We start from the raw sequence: 20,301 nt of genomic DNA on the forward strand, positions 1-20,301 counted from the left end.
CAGGAACAGGCCCTTCGGCCCTCCAAGCCCGTGCCGACCATGCTGCCCGACTAAACTACAATCTTCTACACTTCCTGGGTCCGTATCCCTCTATTCCCATCCTATTCATGTATTTGTCAAGATGCCCCTTAAATGTCACTATCGTCCCTGCTTCCACCACCTCCTCCGGTAGCGAGTTCCAGGCACCCACTACCCTCTGCGTAAAAAACTTGCCTCGTACATCTACTCTAAACCTTGCCCCTCTCACCTTAAACCTATGCCCCCTAGTAATTGACCCCTCTACCCTGGGGAAAAGCCTCTGACTATCCACTCTGTCTATGGCCCTCATAATTTTGTATACCTCTATCAGGTCTCCCCTCAACTCCTTCGTTCCAGTGAGAACAAACCGAGTTTATTCAACCGCTCCTCATAGCTAATGCCCTCCATACCAGGCAACATTCTGGTAAATCTTTTCTGCACCCTCTCTAAAGCCTCCACATCCTTCTGGTAGTGTGGCGACCAGAATTGAACACTATACTCCAAGTGTGGCCTAACTAAGGTTCTATACAGCTGCAACATGACTTGCCAATTCTTATACTCAATGCCCCGACCAATGAAGGCAAGCATGCCGTATGTCTTCTTGACTACCTTCTCCACCTGTGTTGCCCCTTTCAATGACCTGTGGACCTGTACTCCTGGATCTCTTTGACTTTTAATACTCTTGAGGGTTCTACCATTCACTGTATATTCCCTACCTGCATTAGACCTTCCAAAATGCATTACCTCACATTTGTCCGGATTAAACTCCATCTGCCATCTCTCCGCCCAAGTCTCCAAACAATCTAAATCCTGCTGTATCCTCCGACAGTCCTCATCGCTATCTGCAATTCCACCAACCTTTGTGTCGTCTGCAAACTTACTAATCAGACCAGTTACATTTTCCTCCAAATCATTTATATATACTACAAAGAGCAAAGGTCCCAGCACTGATCCCTGTGGAACACCACTGGTCACAGCCCTCCAATGAGAAAAGCATCCTTCCATTGCTACTCTCTGCCTTCCAAGGCCTAGCCAGTTCTGTATCCACCTTGCCAGCTCACCCCTGATCCCGTGTGACTTCACCTTTTGTACTAGTCTACCATGAGGGACCTTGTCAAAGGCCTTACTGAAGTCCATATAGACAACATCCACTGCCCTACCTGCATCAATCATCTTAGTGACCTCCTCGAAAAACTCTATCAAGTTAGTGAGGCACGACCTCCCCTTCACAAAACCGTGCTGCCTCTCACTAATACGTCCATTTGCTTCCAAATGGGAGTAGATCCTGTCTCGAAGAATTCTCTCCAGTAATTTCCCTACCACTGAAGTAAGGCTCACCGGCCTGTAGTTCCCGGGATTATCCTTGCTACCCTTCTTAAACAGAGGAACAACATTGGCTATTCTCCAGTCCTCCGAGACATCCCCTGAAGACAGCGAGGATCCAAAGATTTCTGTCAAGGCCTCAGCAATTTCCTCTCCAGCCTCCTTCAGTATTCTGGGGTAGATCCCATCAGGCCCTGGGGACTTATCTACCTTAATATTTTTTAAGACACCCAACACCTCGTCTTTTTGGATCTCAATGTGACCCAGGCTATCCACACACCCTTCTCCAGACTCAACATCTACCAATTTCTTCTCTTTGGTGAATACTGATGCAAAGTATTCATTTAGTACCTCGCCCATTTCCTCTGGCTCCACACATAGATTCCCTTGCCTATCCTTCAGTGGGCCAACCCTTTCCCTGGCTACCCTCTTGCTTTTTATGTACGTGTAAAAAGCCTTGGGATTTTCCTTAACCCTATTTGCCAATGGCTTTTCGTGACCCCTTCTAGCCCTCCTGACTCCTTGCTTAAGTTCCTTCCTACTTTCCTTATATTCCTCGCAGGCTTCGTCTGTTCCCAGCCTTTTAGCCCTGACAAATGCCTCCTTTTTCTTTTTGACGAGGCCTACAATATCTCTCGTCATCCAAGGTTCCCGAAAATTGCCGTATTTATCCTTCTTCCTCACAGGAACATGCCGGTCCTGAATTCCTTTCAACTGCCACTTGAAAGCCTCCCACATGTCAGATGTTGATTTGCCCTCAAACATCCGCCCCCAATCTATGTTCTTCAGTTCCCGCCTAATATTGTTATAATTAGCCTTCCCCCAATTTAGCACATTCATCCTAGGACCACTCTTATCCTTGTCCACCAGTACTTTAAAACTTACTGAATTGTGGTCACTGTTACCGAAATGCTCCCCTACTGAAACATCTACCACCTGGCCGGGCTCATTCCCCAATACCAGGTCCAGTACCGCCCCTTCCCTAGTTGGACTGTCTACATATTGTTTTAAGAAGCCCTCCTGCATGCTCCTTACAAACTCCGCCCCGTCTAAGCCCCTGGCACTAAGTGAGTCCCAGTCAATATTGGGGAAGTTGAAGTCTCCCATCACCACAACCCTGTTGTTTTTACTCTTTTCCAAAATCTGTCTACCTATCTGCTCCTCTATCTCCCGCTGGCTGTTGGGAGGCCTGTAGTAAACCCCCAACATTGTGACTGCACCCTTCTTATTCCTGATCTCTACCCATATAGCCTCACTGCTCTCTGAGGTGTCCTCTCGCAGTACAGCTGTGATATTCTCCCGAACCAGTAGCGCAACTCCGCCTCCCCTTTTACATCCCCCTCTATCCCACCTGAAACATCTAAATCCTGGAACGTTTAGCTGCCAATCCTGCCCTTCCCTCAACCAGGTCTCTGTAATGGCAACAACATCATAGTTCCAAGTACTAATCCAAGCTCTAAGTTCATCTGCCTTACCCGTAATACTTCTTGCATTAAAACATATGCACTTCAGGCCACCAGACCCGCTGTGTTCAGCAACTTCTCCCTGTCTGCTCTGCCTCAGAGCCACACTGTCCCTATTCCCTAGTTCTCCCTCAATGCTCTCACCTTCTGACCTATTGCTCCCATGCCCACCCCCCTGCCATACTAGTTTAAACCCTCCCGTGTGACACTAGCAAACCTCGCGGCCAGGATATTTATGCCTCTCCGGTTTAGATGCAACCCGTCCTTCTTATACAGGTCACACCTGCCCCGGAAGAGCTCCCAGTGGTCCAGATAATGGAAACCCTCCCTCCTACACCAGCTGTTTAGCCACGTGTTTAGCTGCTCTATCTTCCTATTTCTAGCCTCACTGGCACGTGGCACAGGGAGTAATCCCGAGATTACAACCCTCGAGGTCCTGTCTTTTAACTTTCTGCCTAGCTCCCTGAACTCCTGCTGCAGGACCTCATGCCCCTTCCTGCCTATGTCGTTAGTACCAATATGTACAACGACCTCTGCCTGTTTGCCCTCCCCCTTCAGGATGCCCTCTACCCGTTCAGAGACATCCTGGACCCTGGCACCAGGGAGGCAACATACCATCCTGGAGTCTCTTTCACGTCCACAGAAGCGCCTATCTGTGCCCCTGACTATAGAGTCCCCTATTACTATTACTCTTCTGCGCTTTGACCCTCCCTTCTGAACATCAGAGCCAGCTGTAGTGCCACTGCTCTGGCTACTGCTGTTTTCCCCTGATAGGCTATCCCCCCCGACAGTATCCAAAGGGGTATATCTGTTCGAGAGGGGGACAACCACAGGGGATTCCTGCACTGACTGCCTGCCCTTTCTGGTGGTCACCCATTTCTCTGCCTGCACCTTGGGTGTGACCACATTTACATAACTGCGATCTAGGATGCTTTCCGCCACCTGCATGCTCCTAAGTGCATCCAATTGCTGCTCCAACCGAACCATGCGGTCTGTGAGGAGCTCCAGTTGGGTGCACTTTCTGCAGATGAAGCCATCCGGGACGCTGGAAGCCTCCCGGACCTGCCACATCTCACAGTCAGAGCACAGCACCCTTCTAACTGACATTGCGTCAATTAATTAAAATTAAAATTAAATTTTTTTATTTTTTTTTGAATATTTTTAAAAGAAAATTCAAAGTTACTGTTAACTATCTGTTTCCTAGCACTAGATTTCTAATAGAAATGCGAAAGCTAAATATAGTACTCTCCGATCTCTGGCTTAGATATCCCTCTAAATTATAATTAAGTAATTATGTTTAATTAGTTACCAATGCTCAATTTTTATTTATTTAGTGAAGAATCCCAACCAGCCACTCAGGCCACAGCTGATAGATATCAGCTCCCCTCTAACCACTGCCTTCAACGCCTCCCAGACCACTCCCACCTGAACCTCCCCATTGTCATTAAGCTCCAGGTACCTTTCAATACACCCCCTCACCCTTAAACATACCCCCTCATCCGCCAATAATCCCAGGTCCATTCTCCAGGGTGGGTGCTGTTCTTTTTCCTCCCCTATCTCCAGGTCCACCCAATGTGGAGCGTGGTCCGAGATAGCTATAGCCGTGTACTCCATCCCTGTCACCTTCGGGATCAATGCCCTTCCCAAAACAAAAAAGTCTATCCGTGAATATACTTTGTGGATGTAGGAGAAAAACGGGAACTCCTTACTCCTAGGCCTGCTAAATCTCCAGGGGTCTACTCCTCCCATCTGCTCCATAAAGTCCTTGAGCACCCTAGCTTCAGCCGGCCTCCTCCCGGTCCTGGACCTCGATCTGTCCAGCCCTGGGTCCAGCACCGTATTGAAGTCTCCCCCCATTACTAACTTTCCCGCCTCTAGGTCCGGGATACGTCCCAACATACGCCTCATAAAATTTGCATCATCCCAGTTCGGGGCATATACGTTCACTAGAACCACCGCCTCCCCTTGCAATCTACCACTCACCATCACGTATCTACCCCCACTATCCGCCACTATGGTCTTTGCCTCAAACAGTACCCGTTTCCCCACTAATATAGCCACCCCCCTGTCCTTTGCGTCTAACCCCGAATGAAACACCTGCCCCACCCATCCTTTGCGTAGTCTGACCTGGTCTATCAGTTTCAAATGCGTCTCCTGCAACATAACCACATCTGCCTTTAATTTCTTTAGGTGTGCGAGTACCCGTGCCCTTTTAATCGGCCCGTTCAGCCCTCTCACATTCCACGTGATCAGCCGGGTTGGGGGGCTCTTTACCTGCCCCTCTTGTCGACTAGCCATCCCCTTTTTTAATCCAGCTCCTCACCCGGTTCCCACGTAGCCGTACCTCCCCCCGACGGCGCCCTCCCGCCTCAACCACCCCACCCCGTACCAGCTCCCCCTACTCCCCAGCAGCAGCAACCCAGTTAAGCCTCCCCCCGCTAGATCCCTTTCTAGCGTAATTGCACCCCCCATGTTGCTCACAGAAGTCAGCAAACTCTGGCTGACCTCGGCTTCCCCCCGTGACCTCGGCCCCCACTGTGCGAGGCCCCCTCCTTCCTGCTTCCCTGTTCCCGCCATGATTACCATAGCGCGGGAACAAAGCCCGCGTTTCCCACTTGGCCCCACCCCTAATGACCGGCGCCCACAGTTCCTTATCCTTCCCCCCCCCCCCCCCCCACACAACATGGGGAAGAGAGAAAAGTTACAGGGTCGCAAGATTAACAACTTGAAAGATCATCCCTTCCCCCTTTTTTCCCCCCCTTCACCCCACGTAATCACCCCACCACTTTGTCCCAAACGTTCTTTTTCTGGCCCGCCTATTCCAGCTTGTCCTCCACAATAAATATCCACGCCTCTTCTGCCGTCTCAAAGTAGTGGTGCTTCCCTTGGTGTGTGACCCACAGTCTTGCCGGCTGCAACATTCTGAATTTGACCTCCCTTTTGTGAAGCACCGCCTTAGGCCGATTAAAACTTGCCCTCCTTCTCGCCACCTCCGCACTCCAATCTTGATCTACGCGGATCACCGCGTTCTCTCACCTACTGCTCCGAGTTTTCTTCGCCCATCTGAGGACCATCTCTCTGTCATTATATCGGAGAAATCTCACCACTATGGCTCGAGGTATTTCTCCAGCCCTCGGTCTTCGCGTCATAACTCGATAAGCTCCCTCCACCTCCAACGGGCCCGTCGGGGCCTCCGATCCCATTAACGAGTGCAGCATCATGCTCACATATGCCCCGACGTCCGGGCCTTCTGCACCTTCGGGAAGACCAAGAATCCTTAAATTCTTCCTCCTCGCATTATTCTCCAGCAGCTCCAGCCTTTCCACACACCTTTTGTGTTGTGCCTCGTGCATCTCTGTCTTCACCACCAGGCCCTGTATTTCGTCTTCATTTTCAGCGGCCTTTGCCTTCACGACCCGAAGCTCCTGCTTCTGGGTCTTTTGCTCCTCCTTTAGCCCTTCAATCGCCTGTAATATCGGGGCCAGCAGCTCCTTCTTCATCTCCTTTTTTAGTTCTTCCACACAGCGCCGCAGGAACTCTTGTTGGTCAGGGCCCCATACTAAACGGCCAACTTCCGACGCCATCTTGCTTTGTGCTTGCCTTCCTTGCCGCTGCTCTAGAGGATCCTCCGCAATCCGGCCGCTTTCCTCTCCTTTTTCCATCCGTGTCCAGGGGGGATTCCCTTCTGGTTTACCGCACAGTGTTTTTAGCCGTTAAAATTGCTGTTGGGGCTCCTATCAAGAGCCCAAAAGTCCGTTCCACCGGGAGCTGCCGAAACGTGCGACTTAGCTGGTCATTGCCGCACCCGGAAGTCCAGCTATATCAGGATTAACAGTAGAGTCGAATCCAAGTAGAAGAATTGTTGATGGTTTAATAAATGTGTTAAAGCTATCTCCAAGTCTGACCCTTCCTTTGTCAGAGTGCACATCAAGGAAGCAGCTTATGCTACGTCAAGAGCATAACAAAACAATACAGAGTGGAGCTTGGAATTCCAGATTATTCACTGAATTTAAATTCGGCCATTTACATTACATCATTTTGAGTGCAGGACAGAAATTCCCCCACTCTCTCCTCCTGCTCCAGGATCAGGAAAGTGAGTGAAAGATAATTTCTCATTAACAAATCCATCAGTGTGAGTGCAGGATAGAAATTGCCCCCATTCTCTCCTCCTGCTCCAGGATCAGTAAAGTGAGTTAAAGATGGACGACATTTCAGGGGATTAACATTGGACCGAGATATGTCTCGTGTTCTTTTATGGCACAGATTAGATATATTATTTATGGTTCTGTAATAAAGGAAATGCATTATTATTTCTCATCTTATAAGACCATAAGACATAGGAGCAGAATTAGGCCACTTGGCCCATCGAGTCTGCTCCACCATTCAATCATGGCTAATATTTTCTCATCCCCATTCTCCTGCCTTCTCCCCATAACCCCTGATACCCTTATTAATCAGGAATCTATCTATCCCTGTCTTAAAGACACTCAGTGAATTGACCTCCACAGCCTTCTGCGGCAAAGAGTTCCACAGATTCACCACCCTCTGGCTGAAAAACATCCTCCTCATCACTGTTTTAAAGGATAGTCCCTTTAATCTAAACTGGTGTCTTCTCGTTCTAGTTTTTCCTACAGTGGAAACATCTTCTCCACATCCACTCTATACAGGCCTCGTGGTATCTTGTACGTTTCAATAAGATCCTCTGTAATATAAGACTGTAGCTACGTTATAGATTTCCAGTGAATGTGGCGACGAGGCGCTTTTCACAGTAACTTCATTTGAAGCCTGCTTGTGACAATAAGCGATTTTCATTTCATTTTCATCTCTTCCCTCAGAGAGGGATTTCGCTTCAACAGGTACCAATTGTTTCTGGGGGTCATTGAATATATTGAAGCACAAGTTTGACAGATATTTCATTGACAATGGAGTTAAGGGTTATTGGGACAGGTCGGAAAATAGAGAGAAAGCTGAGATGAGGAGGGATTTCTTCACTCGTGGATTTGGTGAAGCTTTGGAATTCTCTACCCCAGAGGAATGTGGAGCCTCAGTCATTAGATATGTTCAAGACAAATATTGGTAGGTTTCTCGATATTGAAGATATCGAGGGCTATGGGGATCGTCTGGGAAAATGGTGCTCAGGTAGATCGGCCAAGGATCTCATTGAATGGTTGAGCACACTTGGTGGGCCGAATGGCCTACTCTTGCTCCTATTCTAATCTCTGTGTCCTGGTCAGGAAGCAGTGAACTGAGCTTGGATCGATCAATCAACATGAATCAGCACCTTCAGGAGAATTGGGAGGGTGAATATTAGATACAGCAGAGTGAGAATGGAGGGAGATTGTGTGGGACGGAGATTTACAGCTTTTCGAAAACAAGAGAGGAAATGTTGTTCCATAGGAACTAGAATTGTCTGTTCTGAATTTCCATCCTGTACTAACTGATGTCTTTGTAAATTGTTTTTCAAGGATATCAGAAGAGGAGAATTATAGACAGAAATCTCAAACGTCAGAAACCTTGATATGACAAACTCACTCGATTCCTTCTGATCTGAATATCATCGGGCTCTGAATATCATCGGCGAGAAGAAGAAATGTTTGTCCAATCTGTTGGCTTCAGAAGATTTTAAACATGAGTGTGACTGGAAAAGCACCGAGACCCACACAACACACACCCCAGTGAGAGTGTTCCAGTGAACTGACTGTGAAAAGAGCTTAAACTATTAGACAGCCTGAAAAAACATCACACCATTCACAGTGCGGAGAGACAGTGCACATGTTCTGTGTGAAGACAAGGCTTCCACTGATTGTCCAATCTGGAGAGACAAGAGAAGACCCAAAACATGGAGAAACCGTGGAAATGTGGGAACTGTGGGAAGGGATACGGATTCCCATCTGAGCTGGAGGTTCATCGACGCAGTCACACTGGGGAGAGGCCGTTCACCTGCTCTCAGTGTGGGAAGGGATTCACTCAGTTATCTCACCTGCAGACACACCAGCGAATTCACACTGGGGAGAAGCCATTCACCTGCTCTCAGTGTGGGAAGAGGTTCATTGATTGCAGCTGTATAGAACCTTAGTTAGGCCACACTTGGAGTATAGTGTTCAATTCTGGTCGCCACACTACCAGAAGGATGTGGAGGCTTTAGAGAGGGTGCAGAAGAGATTTACCAGAATGTTGCCTGGTATGGAGGGCATAAGCTATGAGGAGCAATTGAATAAACTCGGTTTGTTCTCACTGGAACGAAGGAGGTTGAGGGGCGACCTGATAGAGGTATACAAAATTATGAGGGGCATAGACAGAGTGGATAGTCAGAGGCTTTTTCCCAGGGTAGAGGGGTCAATTACTAGGGGGCATAGGTTTAAGGTGAGAGGGGCAAAGTTTAGAGTAGATGTACGAGGCAAGTTTTTTACGCAGAGGGTAGTGGGTGCCTGGAACTCACTACCGGAGGAGGTGGTGGAAGCAGGGACGATAGGGACATTTAAGGGGCATCTTGACAAATATATGAATAGGATGGGAATAGAAGGATACGGACCCAGGAAGTGTAGAAGATTGTAGTTTAGTCGGGCAGTATGGTCGGCACGGGCTTGGAGGGCCGAAGGGCCTGTTCCTGTGCTGTACATTTCTTTGTTCTTTGTTCTTTGTTCTTTGATTCATCCACCCTGCAGAAACACCAGCGAATTCACATTGGGCAGAGGCCATTCACCTGCTCTCAGTGTGGGAAGAGATTCATTAATTCATCCACCCTGCAGACACACCAGCGAATTCACACTGGGGAGAAGCCATTCACCTGCTCTCAGTGTGGGAAGGAATTCCGTTATTTATTCAACCTGCAGATCCATCAGCGAGTTCACACTGGGGAGAGGCCGTTCATCTGCTCTTAGTGTGAGAAGGGATTACATAGAAACATAGAAAATAGGAGCAGGAAGGGACCATTTGGCCCTTTGCACCTGCTCTGCCATTCATTATGATCATCTCTTATCATCCAACTCAATAGCTTAATCCCGCTTTCTCCTCCATATCCTTTGATCCCCTTCGCCCTCAGTGCTATATCTAACTGCTTCTTGAAAACATACAATGTATTGGCCTCAAATATTTCCTGTGGCAACAAATTCCACAGGCTCACCACTCTCTGGTTGAGGAAATTACTCCTCATCTCTGTCGAAATGGTCTACCTCGTATTCTCAGACTGTGACCTCTGGTTCTGTACACTCCCACCATCGGGAAAATCTTTCCTGCATCTACCCTATCGAGTCCACTTCGAATATTATAGGTCTCCATGAGATCCCCCATACTTATGAACTCCAGCCAATACAAACCTAACTGATTCAATCTCTCATACGTCAGTCCCACCATCCCAGGAATCAGTCTGGTAAACCTGCTCTGCACTCCCTCTAGAGCAAGAACATCCTTCCTCAGATCACGAGACCAAAACTGCACACAATATTCCAGGTACGGCCTCGCCAAGGCCCTGTATAGAACAAAGAACAATACAGCACAGCAACAGGTCCTTCGGCCCTCCAAGCTTGTACCAGTCACGTGTCCTATCTAGACCAATCGCCTGTATCCTTCTATACCCCATCTGTTCATGTGCCCATCCAGATAAGTCTTAAAGGTCACTAACGTATCTGCCTCAACCACCTCACTTGGCAGTGCATTCCAGGCCACCACCACCCACTGTGTAAAAAAACTTCCCCCGCATATCTCCACTGAACCTTTCCACCCTCCCCTTCAACTTGTGCCCCCTTGTAATTGTCATTTCCGCCCTGGGAAAAAGCCTCCAACTGTTCACCCTATCCCTCTAATAATTTTATAAATTTCTATCAGTTCGTCCCTCAGCCTCCGTCTCTCTAGGGAGAACAATCCCATTTATTCAATCTCTCCTCATAGCTAATACCCTCCATACCAGGCAACATCCTGGTAAACCTTTTCTGTACTCTCTCCAAAGCCTCCACATCCTTCTGGTAGTGCAGTGACCAGAATTGGGACACAGTATTCCAAATGTGGCCTAACCAACATTCTATGTAATTGTAACGTAATTTTCGAGCTTTTATACTCGATACCCCGTATCTTTTTCACCACCATTTCCACCTGTGCTGCCACTTTTAAGTATCTGTGGACCTGCACGCCCAGATCTCTGTGTCTCTATGCCCCTGATGGTTGGCATCTCCACATCATGAATGTTAACTGCTCTCAGTTCCATCCAGTATGAATCTTTGTTGCACTGCCTCTATTTTCTTTTTCTAAATGGAGATCAGCAATGTTGATATTGCTCCCAGTGTAGTCTAACCCTGGTTCTAAACAAGTTGGACATTTTCTCCGTGCTTTTCAATTCTCTCCCTCTGGAATGGAACCCTAGATATGGGCCCCACACTTTAAGAAAGCGTGAAGTTCTTAGAGAGGGTGTAGAGGACATTTACAATGATAATAATCTTTATTATTGCCACAAGTGGGCTTGCATTAACACTGCAATTAAGTTACTGTGAAAATCCCCCAGTCGCCTGTTCGGGTACACGGAGGGAGAATTCAGAATCTCCAATTCACCTGACAAGCACATCTTTCGGGACTTGTGGTAGGAAACCGGAGCATCGAGAGGAACCTACGCAAACACAAGGAGAACGTGCAGACTCCACACAGACAGTGGCCCAAATTGGGAATGGAATCTGGAACCCTGGTGCTGTGAAGCAACAGTGCTAACCATTGTGCTAGAATGGCACCAGAGATGAGGGACTCCAGTTAGTTGGAGTGACTGGAGCAGCTGAATTTCTCTCCTGAGATCACAGCATCTGGAGGGTGGGGAATGAGGCCATTCAGCCCTTTGGGACCGTGTCAGCTCCCTGTGGAGGAAGTCAGTCTGTCCATTGCCCCGTTCTAACCCCAAATCTGTGCAGATTTATTTCTCTCAGTGCCTGTCCAATTTCCTATTGAAATCCTTCCATCGTCCCTGCAACTCCTACCCTCATAGGCAGTAGGTTCCAGGTTGTTACCACTCCCTTTACATGTACACAAGGCTCCGAGAGCACAGAGGCATCTATTTGGCCCATTTTTCCCATGCCAGCTCTTTGTACAGCGAACCATTTAATCCCAGAGTGCGACTATTTTGTTTTCTTTTTTGGAATATATCAAATGACAGTCTAATGAGGCTCGACCACCATTTACAGACTGTATTCCAAATCACAACAACTCGCTGTGTTTTACTACAAATAATTGTGCTTATGGTGTGGCTGGAGGTTCAGAGAGTATTCAAAATGTGTCAACGCCATGGTTACATAGAATTACATAGAACATACAGTGCAGAAGGAGGCCATTCGGCCCATCGAGTCTGCACCGACCCACATTAATCCCTCACTTCCACCTTATCCCCGCAACCCAATAACCCCTCCCAACCCTTATGGACACTACGGGTAATTTATCATGGCCAATCCACCTAACCTGCACGTCTTTGGACTGTGGGAGGAAACCGGAGCACCCGGAGGAAACCCACGCGGACACGGGGAGAACGTGCAAACTCCGCACAGACAGTGACCCAGCGGGGAATCGAACCTGGGACCCTGGCGCTGTGAAGCCACAGTGCTAATCACTTGTGCTACCGTGCTGCCCTTTTATTACACAAAATTAAGACTCAGTCTTTAGCAATGATTCTGGTGAGGACACCGAGTGTAATATATCTTAGTTTGCAGACAATTAGAATAAATGTACATTTCTATCAAACCTCTCACTGCCACTGGACCTCCTAAAGTGTTTTAAAGCCAATGGAGTACTTTTGAATCATATTCACTGTTGTAATGTAGGAAGCTGTAAGTACGCATGTGTAATCACATTTAGTTATAACATTGTAATTTTCACAGTGTATTCACAAGGTCAAGCAAGCCCCTTTATACCTCTAGCATGTGGCTTCCTGCAGCCATTTCACCTTCTGTACCTTTGCTATATTAACTATGTATTGATTTCATAGCAAAAAAACAATAATTATATTCATGATTATTCAGTAGTGAACATTGATCATCATTAGTGAATTGGTGTATTGGGTAATTATATTGTAAAGACTAGATCTTCATTTTAAAAAATAACACGATCAACCAAAATGTTTCCAGAAACTGCAGAGCTATCAGAATTTGTTTAAAAAAATAAATTACTCAATAATTTTGAGAAGTTACGAGATGTGGTGAGAAGCGTGTATATATTACATGTACTCAGCAGTGTGACCTCCCACCAGTAGGTGGCGTCAGGCATCAGTCAGGCGACATCCAGCGACCAGCAGAAGGTTGTAAAACATGCACGAGGCCAGTTGCAAACAAGGGTAGTTACAAGAGTGTTGAATCTAACTCTGTGATAACTTGGTCTGTATAGCAATCTGATCATTACCTTACCACGTGTACATTAATAAATCATCATTCTGGCTAAGTCACCAGCAATTTTGTAGAGTCATTGCAAGAATAGATCATAGAACACAACACTAGACATCATATTCTGCCAAGACTATGTGGGCTAGGCATTGGAGGAATGGTATTGTTACTGGGCGAGTAATCCAGAGACCCAGGTTAATGCTCTGGGGATCTGGGATCAAATCTGCCTATGACACATGGTGACATTGAAATTGAATGACAGTATTGAATTAAAAGTCTGATGATAACATTCTTGATTGTTGAAAAAACTCATCTGGTTCACTAATGTCTTTCAGGAAATCTGCTCTCCTTATGTGGCCTGGCCTACACGTGACTCCAGATCCATAGCAATGTTGTGGTTGATTTGTAAGTAACCTCTGAAATACCCTCACAAGACACGCAGTTCAAGGGCAATTGGAATGAGCAGTAAATGCTGGCCCAGCCAGTGACGCCCACCTCCCATGAATGAATAATTTTTAAGGCGGCTCATTGTTCAATTTGAAGACGAGTAAGAAACTGTCTCTTTGATTGGGTTTGATTTATTGTCACGTGTACCGAGGTATCGTGAAAAGTATTGTTCTGCGTACAGTCCAGACAGATCGTTCCATACATGAAAAAACAAAGTGCGGATCTTGGCAGTTTGCTCAGTTCACAAAAGAATTTAATGGCTTTGTAGACGCAGATTAATATTTTAATCACCATCCAAAACATACCTAATGGTAATGTGTGCTCATATAGACAGACACAAACAATACTGTAACTGAATTCGAGGAAATAGCAGAGATTTAACTGAACCACCTTTTTGAACAATTCGGCCTTAATGATGGAGAAACAGGTAAAGCCACTCAGGGAGATGAGGAAATCCAGGCTCAGTGCGGATTTGCTGTCACCCCTCCTTTCTTATACATGAACGGGATTTAGGCTGCAGAATGTTTCACACCAAAACACAGGGGGGTCAAATATCAGCAACACATAATTCTCAATTCACTTCCATTTAACGATATTTGACTTTGTTCAAAGGCTGACTGTGGTCAAATTGAACAAAGATTCATGGGATTTCTGTTACCCAGTGAAACGCTTTCTTTTCGTGGTCAGTCATGTTTGCAATTCAGTGGTGTATATTTCAGAGTTATTCAGGGTGAAGACTCGAGAGCTATTGAATTCAAAATGAAGTCATATATAACAAATAAATATACTGATGTTCAACATTGAATAATGAAACAGATATTGAGTAAAATTGGTGGAAATTTTCTGCAGGAAGGTAAGAATGATGCATTAATGATTGACCAGAGAGCATTGTTCCGTTAGATATTTACTGAACAAATACTAAAGTTCAATATAAGTTCTATATCTTATGGTCTTATGAGTTGAGACATCTGTTTTAAAGGAACAGATGTCTTCATGTAATTAGTGACCTGGCCTCTCAGCTGAACATTGAAAGCTGCAGCAAGACTGTGCAGTTGAATGTTGCACAGGGCCATTGGGTACTGTGCTGCCAGCTGTTTCTGTAGCGTAGAGGTTATCACATTCACCTAACGAGCAAAAGGTGTTCCGAAAGCCAGTGATTCTAAACAAACCTGTTGGACTTTAACCTGGTGATGTAAGACTTGTTACTGTGCCCACCCCAGTCCACCACTAGCATCTCCACATCATAAATTAGAAGCATTTAATGCTTCTGCCAATTTTAAATCAGACTCGATGGACCGAATGGCCTCCTTCTGCACTGTCTGTTCTATGTTCTATATGTAGAAAAATTCAATGATGCAAAATCGTACTTTGAATGCGAGTCTTTGCAAGTAATTAAGTCTTTACAGGTCCATACAGTACGACTGGAGAGAGGGATAATCACAGGTTAAAGAGGTGTGAATTGTCTTAAGCCAGGACAGTATTTTGCAAGCGCATGTGATGTGACATGAATCCAGGGTCCCGGTTGAGGCCGTACTCCTGTGTGCGGAACCTGGCTTGCAGTTTCTGCTCGGCGATTCTGCGTTGTCGCGAGTCCTGAAGGCCGCCTTGGAAAACGCCTACCCGAAGATCAGAGGCTGAATGCCCTTGACTGCTGAAGTGTTCCCTGACTGGAAGGGAACATTCCTGCCTGGCGATTGTTGCGCAATGTCCGTTCATCCATTGTTACAGTGTCTGCATGGCCTCGCCAATGTACCACGCCTCGGAACATCCTTTGCTGCAGCGTATGAGGGAGATAACGTTGGCCGAGTCGCACAAGAATATACTGCATACTTGGTTGGATGGTGTTCTCACGTGTAATGGTGGTACCCATGTTGATGATCTGGCACGTCTTGCCGATGTTGCCATGGCAGGGTTGTTTGGTGTCATGGTCGCTGTTCTCCTGAACGCTGGGTAGTTTGTTGCAATCAATGGTCTGTTTGAGGTTGCGCGGTTGTTTGAAGGAAAGTAGTGGGGATGGCCTTGGCAAGATAGAACATAAAACATAGAACAGTACAGCACAGAACAGGCCCTTCGGCCCTTGATGGTGTGCCGAGCATTGTCCGAAATCAAGATCAAGCTATCCCACTCCCTGTCATTCTGGTGTGCTCCATGTGCCTATCCAATAACCGCTTGAAAGTTCCTAAAGTGTCCGACTCCACTATCACAGCAGGCAGTCCATTCCACAACCTAACCACTCTCTGAGTAAAGAACCTACCTCGGACATCCCTCCTATATCTCCCACCTTGAATCTTATAGTTATGCCCCCTTGTAACAGCTACATCCACCCAAGGAAATAGTCTCTGAACGTCCACTCTATCTATCCCCCTCATTATCTTATAAACCTCTATTAAGTCACCTCTCATCCTCCTCCGCTCCAAAGAGAAAAGCCCTAGCTCCCTCAACCTTTCCTCATAAGACCTATCCTGCAAACCAGGCTGCATCCTGATAAATCTCCTTTGCACCCTTTCCAATGCTTCCACATCCTTCCTATAATGAGACGACCAGAACGGCACACAATATTCCAAATGTGGTCTCACCAGGGTCATGTATAGTTGCAGCATAACCCCCTGGTTCTTAAACTCAAGCCCCCTGTTAATAAACGCTAACACACTATAAGCCTTCTCCACGGCTCTATCCACTTGAGTGGCAACCTTCTGAGATCTGTGGACATGAACCCCAAGATCTCTCTGTTCCTCCACATTCCTCAGAACCCTGCCGTTGACCCTGTAATCCGCATTCAAGTTTTTTCTACCAAAATGAATCACCTCGCACTTATCAGGGTTAAACTCCATCTGCCATTTTTCGGCCCAGCTCTGCATCCTATCAATATCTCTTTGCAGCCTACAACAGCCCTCCACCTCATCCACTACTCCACCAATCTTGGTGTCATCAGCAAATTTACTGACCCACCCTTTAGCCCCCCTCCTCCAAGTCATTGAGAAAAATCACAAATAGCAGAGGACCCAGCACTGATCCCCGTGGTACACCACTGGTAACTGGTCTCCAGTCTGAAAATGTTCCATCCACCACCACCATCTATGTAATAGCCAGTTACTTATCCAATTGGCCAAATTTCCCTCTATCCCACACCTCCTTACTTTCTTCATGAGCCGACCATGGGGAACCTTATCAAACGCCTTACTAAACCCATGTATACAACATCAACTGCTCGACCTTCATCTACACACTTAGTTACCTCCTCAAAGAATTCAATCAAATTTGTGAGGCAAGACCTACCCTTCACAAATCTGTGTTGACTATCCCAGATTAAGCTGCATCTTTCCAAATGGTCATAAATCCTATCCTTTAGGACCTTTTCCATTATCTTACCGAACGCCAAAATAAGACTAACTGGCCTATAATTACCAGGGTCATTCCTATTCCCTTTTTTGAATAGAAGAACAACATTTGCCACTCTCCAGTCTTCTGGCACTACCCTGTGGACAGTGAGGACCCGAAGATCAAAGCCAAAGGCTCTGCAATCTCATCCCTTGCCTCCCAAAGAATCCTTGGATATATCCCATCTGGTCCAGGGGACTTGTCGACCCTCAGGTTTTTCAAAATTGCTAATATATCCTTCCTCAGAACATCTACTTCCTCCAGCCTACCCACCGGTATCACACTCTCATCCTCAAAAACATGTTCGTCTTCATCGATGACTTGTTGAAGGCTGTGAAGATGTTGTAGTTTCTCGGCCCCAGGGAATTCATCAGGCGAATGAGGCTCCGGGTGTTCTTCCACAGGCACCAGGAGACATACAGCGAACTCAATGAGACAACCAATGAACCGGAACAGCAGACTGAGAGACCTGTGGGACTGGAAGATCCAGCCAGCAGGAAGGACTGGAAAACCCGACCCATTGAAACAATCCAATCAGCTGATTCTACAGCTCCTCTTCCACTAACCCACTCAGTAAAACTGCCTCGAAGACCTTTCTCGTCCAAATTCTGAACTCACATCTTTCTCCTATTTTCCTGCTGTTTCCCATCATGCTCTATCAGCGCTCATCTTGTCTGTGAGACTTACCATTTGCTCCTTTGACCTGATTCTCACTAAACTGTTTAACATCCAACTTCCACAATCAGAGAATTTACAGTGCAGAACAGGCCATTCGGCACAGCAAGTCTGCACTGGCCCTTGGAAAGAGCACCCTTCTCAAGCCCACACCTCCACCCTATACCCATAACCCAGTAACCCCACTTAACCCTTTTGGACACTAAGAGCAATTTAGCATGGCCACTCCACCGAACCTGCACATCTTTGGACTGTGGGAGAAAACTGAAACACCCGGAGTAAACCCATGCAGACTCCACATAGACAGTGACCGAATCCGGGAATCGAACCTGGGACAGTGCAGCTGGAACTGTGCTAACCACTGTGCTGCCCCTGATTTATTGGATTCAAGTTCAAATTCAAGCCACGATGAAGCATCTGTCGTGGTGGGGTTTGAACCTGCATTCTCAGAGAATTGTGCTGGGTCTCAGGATTACTCATCCAGTGACAATACCACTACACCATCACCTCCCCAGTCAAGCACTTTGCAGGGCTCGTCCGGGATATGAAACCGGGACCTCTCACATTTTGGAAACCCCCCAAGTGAAAATCATACCCCAGGATTTCCATGGTGTCTCCATGGAGTCAGTGTCTTTGTCCGTTTCCTCTTTAGACAATCAAGTGAAGCTTGGTCCTCACACAGAACACGTGTATGGTTCAGGTCCTGATCAATTGAGTGACACTGTCAGATCTTAATGTGATATTTGGTTTGTGTTTCCTGTCTGAAAATCCTCTCCTAATGCCCTGGAAAAGGAGTTTACAAAGGGCACACTATCAGTACAGGATAGAAATTCAGAACAGTTAATTCCAATTTGTGCGGAACATTTTTGTCCCTCTTCTTTCCCCAAAGCTGTAAATCCCCGTCCCTCACACTCTCCCTCCTCCCTGGGGCTGAAATCCAAATAAAGTATTAGATCATTATTTCTGTTTCCTTTTACCAAAGTTATATAATTTGAGGTAAGAATATGCTTTATAAGTCACTTCATTCATGACTTGTGACAGACATTAATCTGAATCACCCTGACTGAGCAGACAGAATAACAGATGTTAACCTTGTGTCCAGAATTGACTGTGTGGAGATTTGATGAACAATCACAAAGGTCGTTTCTCCAAATCTTCCAGGGTGTCCTTTGTTCTTCCTCTCCCTCTCGAACTAAGTTATATTGGATATCAGACTCAGGGTCCATTCTGGTTCTCTTCCTGCTGACTAAATAACTTCAATCAAATATGGAGAAGACTGAATCCACTGTTCGGTCCCTGCTCCAACCTCCACTCCTGACATACCGACTCTACCCCTCTCCCTGGCAACAGTCTGAGACTTAGCCAGTCTCTTTGTAAATTTGGTTTCATACTGATCCAATGAGCTTCTGACCTCATAGAATTTACAGTGCAGAAGGAGGCCATTCGGCCCATCCAATCGGCACTGGCTCTTGGAAAGAGCACCCTAACTAAGCCCACACCACCACCTATCCCCGTAACCCCACCTAACCTTTTTAGATACTAAGGCAATTTACCATCGTCACCTCCCGATTTGACAATTCCATTACACACCTGGCTGCTCTCCCACATTCTACCTCTGTAAACTTAAAGCCATCCAAAAGTCTGCTACCCATGTCTTAATTCACAGCAAGTTCCTTTCCCCTATGATCCCTGTGCTCCGAGACTTGTATTTGCTGATCTCGAATAATGACGAGTCCGAATACTGGAGGGAGATAGCGAATCTAGTGGAGTGGTGTAGCGACAACAATCTCTCCCTCAATGCCATCAAAACTAAAGAGCTGGTAATTGACTTCAGGAAGCAAATGACTGAAAACACCCCTGTCAGCATCAACGGGGCCGAGGTGGAGATGGTTAGCAGTTTCAAATTCCTAGGGGTGCACATCTCCAAAAATCTGTCCTGGTCCATGCACATCGACGCTACCACCAAGAAAGCACAACAGCGCCTATACTTCCTCAGGAAACTAAGGAAATTCGGCATGTCCACATTAACCCTTACCAACTTTTACAGATGCACCACAGAAAGCATCCTATTGGGCTGCATCACAGCCTGGTATGGCAACTGCTCGGCCCAGGACCGCAAGAAACTTCAGAGAGTCGTGAACACCGCCCAGTCCATCACACGAACCTGCCTCCCATCCATTGACTCCATCTACACCTCCCGGTGACTGGGGAAAGCGAGCAGCATAATCAAAGATCCCTCCCACCCGGCTTACTCACTCTTCCAACTTCTTCCATCGGGCAGGAGATGCAGAAATCTGAGAACACGCACGAACAGACTCAAAAACAGCTTCTTCCCCACTGTCACCAGACTCTTAAATGACCCTCTTATGGACTGACCTCATTAACACTACACCCTGTATGCTTCATCCGATCCCAGTGCTTATGTAGTTACATTGTATATGTTGTGTTGCCCTATTATGTATTTTCTTTTATTCCCTTTTCTTCTCATGTACTTAATGATCTGTTGAGCTGCTCGCAGAAAAATACTTTTCACTGTACCTCGGTACACGTGACAATAAACAAATCCAATCCAATTCAATCCAGTCAATTCTCACCCTTGTTTTCAAATCCCTCCATAGCCCCATCTTTCCCTGTGTCTGTATCTCCTCCAGCTC

The 20,301-nt window shown here is 46.6% G+C and overlaps 2 protein-coding genes across 5 annotated transcripts in view; one reads left to right on the top strand and one right to left on the bottom strand.

Annotated features, from left to right (window-relative positions):
* Positions 1–20,301, bottom strand: part of LOC140421791 (uncharacterized) — an 864,226-nt gene that overhangs the window by 289,210 nt on the left and 554,715 nt on the right. The window lies entirely within an intron of this gene.
* The window catches only part of LOC140421820 (uncharacterized), a 266,946-nt gene that overhangs the window by 225,359 nt on the left and 21,286 nt on the right, over positions 1–20,301 (top strand). The gene's annotated exons all lie outside the window — the stretch shown is intronic.

The sequence above is a fragment of the Scyliorhinus torazame genome, chromosome 5 (assembly GCF_047496885.1).
Source record: "Scyliorhinus torazame isolate Kashiwa2021f chromosome 5, sScyTor2.1, whole genome shotgun sequence".
Taxonomy (NCBI): domain Eukaryota; kingdom Metazoa; phylum Chordata; class Chondrichthyes; order Carcharhiniformes; family Scyliorhinidae; genus Scyliorhinus; species Scyliorhinus torazame.